At 41.2% G+C, this 5535-nt stretch overlaps 1 protein-coding gene across 1 annotated transcript in view; it reads right to left on the bottom strand.

Annotated features, from left to right (window-relative positions):
- Positions 1-667: 667 nt before the first annotated feature.
- Positions 668-5535, bottom strand: part of MYSM1 (Myb like, SWIRM and MPN domains 1) — a 56020-nt gene continuing 51152 nt past the window's right edge. The window contains exon 21 of the mRNA XM_074221317.1: positions 668-1524. The gene's annotated coding sequence lies outside the window, so the exon portion shown is untranslated. The remainder of the gene's footprint in view (positions 1525-5535) is intronic.

Here is a 5535-nt window from a genome sequence, read left to right as displayed (position 1 = left end):
ATGATCAGTTTTTATGTAGGCACCAGGTATTCTCATTCAGTTTTCTCCAGAGGTCTATTATATTTAACTTTTCTAAAATTCTATCCACCTCCTTAAATTCTTTCTTGTTTATTTTTTGGCTAGATTTATCTAATTCTGAGAGGAGAAAGTTTAGGTGGTCTACTAGTATGGTCTGAATGCAGACTAAAGCATGCTACTTTTTACTTTATTTTCAAAACTGATTTTGTTTTATATTTTGGCCTGTTTTTTTTGTTTTTACAACATGATTAATATGGAAATATGAGTTATATAATTGCACACATGCAACCTATATGAAATTATTTACCATCTCAAAGAATGGGAATAGAAAGGCAGGGAAAGAATTTGGAACTCAAAATAAAAAAATGTTAAAAATCATTTTTAGGGGTGGCTAGGTGGCACAGTGGATAAAGCACTGGCCCTGGAGTCAGGAGTACCTGGCTTCAAATCCAGTCTCAGACACTTAATAATGACCTAGCTGTGTGGCCTTGGGCAAGCCACTTAACCCCATTTGCCTTGCAAAAAAAATCATTTTTATAGCAATTGAAGGAAATTATTCAAAATAAAAGAAAAGCAGACTTACCCCAAAGAAGTGATGAAAAAATGAACCTCCCTTCTTTTCAGATGTGAGGGAGAGAAATATTGCACATATTTTCACATTTAGTTTTGCTAAATAGATTTTTCTTTTTTATTACATAAGGACTAGCTGGGGGGGGCATTCATAAATACACAAAATATCAACATTTTTTTCTCTTGGATAAAGATCATAAGGAATAGGATATTTGTTTCTAGGAAAGTCCTGGATTCAGATCCTTACCATTGACACTTACTTGATATATGACCATGGATAAGTCACCTAACTTCTCAGTTTCTTTATCTATAAAATCTTCCCAGTCTTTCAGAGACCAGTGACAATGTCTTATCTATCATACCCACTAACAGACCAACCCTTTCACTTTACTGAGGACCTAAGAGTTAAAGTAAGCTATGCAGAGGCATACATTTGTTTCTTCAGGGTCCCCCCACCACTACAAAAAGGTTGGGGGAGGCAATTTCCCATTTTTTCATTGGGGCCAAGCTTGATTATACTAATGATGCAGCAGATAGTTTTGAATGTTCTTTCCATTTATATTGTTGTAGTTCTGATACACAGACTTTTTCCAGGTTTCTTCACTCAGCATTAATTTGAATAAATTTCTTGATCTTTTTCTTAATTTTTCACATTCATCATCTCTTGGGTTCTAGCATTATCCTTGTTGGTACAGATATCACAATTTATCATCCATTCTTAAATGGGTTCACCAGCATCTTCCAAAGATCATTCAACAGTGTCCAAGTAACCAAGTTCTTTATTTCTTTCTGTTCCCCAGGCTATGGTTGGTCTGGGTCAGATGACTTGAATTCATCAAGGGCATCCAGTTGTTTACTTGCTGTCTCTTTACTTACCTTGGGTATCATGTCTTTCTCAATCTTTTGGGTTCTGTTCACTCTACTCTAAGGGTCCTCCTATACAGTAGAAAAAAGAGAAACAAAAATGAGATGTGATTGACTCTACCTTTAAAGAGGTAAGATTCTATTGAATGGTACAGTGATACTGAGTCTAATCTCTCTTGGTTCTAACATTCTGTGAGTCCCAGGACCATGACAGAACATGTTCTGAGAACTAGTTATTGCCATTAGAAGCCGAGTGAAGTGGAGTGGGAGAAAGAAGTCAAGAAATTGTTTATATTCCCAGAGGATCATAGATTTGTAGCTGGAAGGGATCTTAGTGACCATCTAGTCAACCCCTCATTCTCCAGATGAGGAAATTGAGGCCCAGAGTTATTTGCCCAAGGTCTCATAGGTAATTAGTAGAGTCAAAATTTGTGAGAAAATTATCTATTCCTTGTTGATCCAGAGTGCTCTAACATTTTTTTCATCTGTCTAGTGGCTTCTTCCCATGTTTTTTCTGGAGCTGGGAGTCCCTTCCCTTTATCCTTTTGAAGAGCCCATCATAATGATAATCTATGAGGGGTGGTACTTTCAAAGTATTTGGTTGTTATTAATGAGATAGATATCATAGCAGGCCCATCCCAATTGCAACCGGGGAAGAAACTGCCATGCTGTAGTTTACACCCCTTGGTGTAAGAGTCGATGGTAAATTTCTAGAAGACCAAGTTTCCTGTCTTGTCCTCTCTAAGGGTTCCTCGAAGAATCTGATTAACACATAGAGCTTTTGAGTGTACAGTTGCGATTCAAGTATCATTCACCATTCTAGAGACTAGAAGACTAGGGCTATAAAGATAAAAAATAAAGCAGACTACCCTCAAGATTTTACATTCTGAAGGGGATTACATAAAGTGACTATGAAATATATACCATCTCTTTCCAAGAAGCAGAGAGCAGCACTAGCTGGGGAGGGGAGGGGATCCAAAAGGTCTTTTTTTTTTTTAAAGGTTTTTGCAAGACAAATGGGGTTAAGTGGCTTGCCCAAGGCCACACAGCTAGGTAATTATTGAGTGTCTGAGGTCAGATTTGAACCCAAGTCCTCCTGACTCCAGGGCTGGTGCTCTACCTACTGTGTCACCTAGCTGCCCCCACCAAAAGGTCTTTTGTAGCAGGTGAAGAAGCTGGAGATTCCAAGGTGATGAGCTGGTGGGTATTGTTCAGACTTGGGATCACTTGGAACAGAAAAGGAGATGGATTTTTTGTGCATGGAATCGGCTAGTAGGTCATGTAATGGAGGGTAGAGAAAGGTGAATATTGTGAAATAAAGTCATAGAGGCAGGGGAGAGCCAGATTGTAAAGTGACAGGATGAGGATTCTAGTGGGACGATGACATGGTCACATCTGGATTTGGGGAATATAACCCTCCTTCCTTTCCTTCCTTCCCTTCCTTTGCCTTTCCCTTCCTCCCTCCTTCCTCCTTCCTTCCTTCCTTCCTTCCTTCCTTCCTTCCTTCCTTCCTTCCTTCCTCCCTTCCTCCCTCTCATATTTCTTTCTCTTTGGAGTCAATAAGAGGGCCACACTTTAGGTAAGTGTCTGAGACTGAATCTGAATTCAGACACCCCCTAACTTGAAGGTTGGTACTTAATCTATCCACTGCACCACCTACCTGTCCCAGGAAATAGCATTTTGGCCTTTCTGGGAGAATAGATGGGAGAGAGGAGAGACTAGAAGCAGGAAGACCAATTAGGAAACTGTTGTGATACTCCACAAAAACATGGTAAAAGACTAATTTAGGAAAGAGGCTATGTAAGGGGGTAGAAGAGGAAAGATTGGCAACTTTACTACTGTGTGACCTTGACCAAATTCATTGACTTCCCTGGGCCTCAGTTTCCTCAGGGACCCCAGAAGATCCCTTCTAGCTCAATAACTAAGATTCTAAATTTCTATATCAATGGAGGCTCTCTGTCGTGACCTTATCAGTTCCCAAGAGTTCACTCATCATTTCTAAGTGTTGTGTCTTAGATCGCATCTCTTTATCTCTTAGAGATCCAGGATCCTATGACCTCTGGAAAGTCAACATGGCCAGAGCTGTACTTGCTATTTCCCATTGAGTTCATCTTCCACATTTGTTTCCTTCTTTCCACTCATGTGACTTATGACCCTTCTTCAAACTTTCATCACTGTAATTGGTCTCCTTTCTCCTGGTCTTTCCCTTTTCCAATCCAGCCATGGAGATACCAATAATATTACCTGGTCCAAATCAATATGAGCAGTGAATCCCAAGAAGTGGCGGCATACAAATTCACTCTATTTGAAGTTATAATTATGTAAAATACAGTTATTGGTTCCAGTCCAGGGGAAATATCATTGTTGGTACTCAAAGGACTTAGCTATAGTCCCTTCAGCCGCTCCAGAGTCAGGAAGTGCTCCCTATTGCCACTAGGATAAAAATGCAAACATTTGTGTTTGGGATTTAAAGCCCTTTGCAAGGTTGTTCCACTCTCTTTATCCTTCTGGAGGATTCCACCAGACCCTCCCTCCCTGACTGACTTGCTATTCCTCCTGGGCATTTCACCTCTTGACCACAGGCTCTTTCTCCTACCTGGCCTGCCTTCTTTATTCACCTTTGTCTCTTTAAGAACTCCTTGGCCATCTTCCACCAGGGGCCTTTTCCTGATCCCCCGAGTTGTGAGTAACTCCCCTTTGCCCCATAGCATCCTACCAATCTAGAGAGTTTATTTTATATGCATTTTTCATTTACTCTCTAGGAATGACACTGAGGCATTTATTTCCCTAGGAGAATGTAAGTCCCTCAAGGTTGAGGGTGGTGGTGGTGCTGTCATTGTATTTGTGTTTTCTGGAGCTGGCATCTAGCAGGGCCACAGGAAACGTTCACTCTCACTATCTCATCGATGCAGATGTAAAAATGGGGCTCACAGAAAGGTCATCCTGCCCCAGTCTCTCCCCATTTGGTCCATTTTCCACTCAGTTGCCACGTGACTTTCCTAAAACACAGATCTAGCCATGTCACTCTCCCTCCCCCAAGACCCTCCTATGGCTCCCTCAATATAAATGCTTCTGTTTGGTTGTTGACTGGTTGACTTCTGGGTACCAGGCACCCTTCTGAGTTCTGGGGAGTTAAAAAAAACCAAAGAAGCTCCTGCCTTCCAGAAACTTTCATTCCAATGCAGAAGACAATAGGTAACAATAATAATCATGATGATAATAGTCAACATTTTTATAGTGCTGCAAAGTTTATAAATATGTTCAGTTTAATCCTCAATAGTTCTGGGAAGCAGAAGAGGAAACTGAGGCAGACAAGGGTAAACTGACTTGCCCAGGCTCCCACAGCTAGTGAATGCTCTAGTTAGGACATGGGGGCATCCTGGATTTGAACTCAGGTTGCCCCAAGTTTTCTTTCTCTATCCTATGCATAAAGAAGAACACCCAAGACATAAATATGGGCTTTGTACCATACACTGAGGTTCCAAGCTGGCTGCCATATGGAGAGTTCTCCTCCAGTTGCCATGTCTGCTATATCTTTATCTTTATCTCTGTCTTATCCTTCCAATTCAATAAACCTTTAATAAGCATTTTCATATAGAACTTTTCATAGAAACTGCCCTCTGCTGGGCCTTGAGGAAGATCCAGAGATAACAGATGCAGGATGAGCACCACACAAAACAGAATGTGGGAAGGGGCAAAAAGAGAGGTCTGGGACATTCGAGGAAGGGGAGAGGGTGTTCAGCTGGGAAGATCAAGGAAGGCTTCATAAAGGAGGAGACACCCAAACTGATTATAAAGAAGGCACTCTCCACCCAGCAGAGGGGAGGAAAAGGACACCTCCCCTTCCCAGTTGGAGGACAACTTGGCTGATCTTTCAGGAAAGGGTTGGCAAGGGGCAACTAGGTGGCACAGTGGCCTTGGAGTCAGGAGGACCTGAGTTCAAATCCAACCTCAGACATTTAATAATTACCTAGCCATGTGGCCTTGGGCAAGCCACTTAACCCCATTGCCTTGAAAAATCTAAGAATAAAAAAAAAAATTAAAAAAAATTTCTTTAAAGGGGTTGGCAAGCTTGTGATCCAG

The sequence above is a fragment of the Macrotis lagotis genome, chromosome 2, assembly GCF_037893015.1.
Source record: "Macrotis lagotis isolate mMagLag1 chromosome 2, bilby.v1.9.chrom.fasta, whole genome shotgun sequence".
Taxonomy (NCBI): domain Eukaryota; kingdom Metazoa; phylum Chordata; class Mammalia; order Peramelemorphia; family Peramelidae; genus Macrotis; species Macrotis lagotis.
The sequence above is the reverse complement of the archived record's forward strand: the minus strand, read 5'-3'. Positions and strand labels throughout refer to the sequence as shown.